Below are 2,076 nucleotides of genomic sequence, written 5' to 3'. Positions count from 1 at the left end.
AGGAAACCCAGAACATGCAGATTTATGTCACCATTGGAATTTCTTTATAGATTGTTCAGTTTAATGCCAAAGCTGTCTGGAAGCAGCTGAAGGTCTGATCCATTTCATAGATAGGTTTTTCCTCTTTGTAAGCTCCTATTTCCTCCTATTTCCTCTTTGTAAGCTCAGAATAATCATAGCTAGAATTGGAAACCTATATGCTTACAGAAATACTTAATTATAGCTAAGTAATATTTTAACTTAGCTGACTTGAATGCATATCATTTACCATTTCCCCAACTTGAATGTTGCATTTAGAATACATTTTAAAAATACTATATGCCTTCAAGAAACATTCAAGGATTTTTTAAAAATTGGATTATTTACTTAAATTTTATGGGATTAATTAATAATTAACACTTTCTTATTTCCCCACAGACAATAATTTATTTGATTCTAATGCATATCATTCTTCATTTGATGTGCCCCGGCTTTTAATCTAATATCTTAATTGAAGAGTTATAAAATTCATCTTAGTTTTAAATTATCTGAGTGGCCTTATTCTAATAATAGATCATTCAACCTATTTATATACTATTTAATGATTATTATGACCATTATTTATGTATCAGCAAAACTGCTTCTTAACATTAAAAAAATTAATGGATACTTATTCAGCGTGTTGTCTGCAGCTACAATTCAAGTAAAGGTCACTAAAATAAATGTTATTTATGTGGTGTTTACTGAGCATTTTTGACATTAAAACCATTCTTTTTCTTTTTTCTTAGTTGAAGTTTAAGTTAAGAAATTTTCATGTAATTGTGAGCTCCATAGTGTGCTGTAAAATGAAGCCTGTGGGACTGTCTAAAATACTATTGTATCTGGAATTATGCTACAGACTAAATTGTAAATGGCCCCTTTGAATGTATTAACTATAAGTTTTAAGTGTATTAACTATAAGTTTTAAGTGTCAAAATTGCCCTTTTAAAATTTTCCTTTAATTTTTTTTTTTTTTTTTTTTTTTTTTTTTTTTTTTTGCGTTACACAGGCCTCTCACTGTTGTGGCCTCTCCCGTTGCAGAGCACAGGCTCCGGACGCGCAGGCTCAGCGGCCATGGCTCATGGGCCTAGCCACTCCGCGGCATGTGGGATCTTCCCGGACCGGGGCACGAACCCGTGTCCCCTGCATCAGCAGGCGGACTCTCAACCACTGTGCCACCAGGGAAGCCCAAAATTTCCTTTAATTTTTAATCAGCACACAAAAAATTGACTTTTTAATTTTGGTGCACAGTTCTATGAATTTTACATGTATAGATTCCTGTAACCACCACCAGAACTAGGATACCAAAAAACTACGTTGTACTATCCCTTAGTAGTCACACCCTTTCCCCATTCTAACTCCTGGCAAGTACTCTTCTACATGACTATAGTTTTATCTTTTTAAGAATATCATACAAATGGAATTATGTAGTATGTGACCTTTTTGAGACTGGCTTCTTTCACTGGGTGTATCTTTGAGCTTAGTACAAATTGCAGCAAGTGTCAGTGATTCAATCCTATGTATTGCTGAGTAGTGTTCTGTTCTCTGGATATACCACAGTTTATTTATCCATTTATCCCCTGAAGGACATTTAAGTTGTTTCCAGCTTTTGACAATTATAAATAAAGATGCTCCACATACCTCTGTATAGTTTTTGTGTGAATATGTTTCTTCTCTAAGGTAAATATCTAGGACTGGGTCATATGATAAGTGCATGTTTTTTGTTTTTAAAATTGGAGTATAGTTGCTTTACAATATTGTGTTAGTTTATACTGTACAGCAAGGTGAACTAGCTTTACGTATACATATATCCCCTCTTTTCTGGATTTCCTTCTCATTAGGTTACCACAGAGCACTGAGTAGAGTTCTCTGTTCTATACAGTAGGTTCTCATTAGCTATCTATTTTATACATAGTATCAGTAGTGTATATATGTCAATCCCAATCTCCCAATTCATCCCACCCCCTCCATCCCCCTTGGTATCCATACATTTGTTCTCTACATCTGTGTCTCTATTTCTGCTTTGTAAATAAGGTCGTCTATACCAATTTTTTCAGA

This window comes from Kogia breviceps, chromosome 14 (assembly GCF_026419965.1).
Source record: "Kogia breviceps isolate mKogBre1 chromosome 14, mKogBre1 haplotype 1, whole genome shotgun sequence".
Classification (NCBI taxonomy): domain Eukaryota; kingdom Metazoa; phylum Chordata; class Mammalia; order Artiodactyla; family Physeteridae; genus Kogia; species Kogia breviceps.
Note: the sequence above shows the minus strand (reverse complement) of the source record.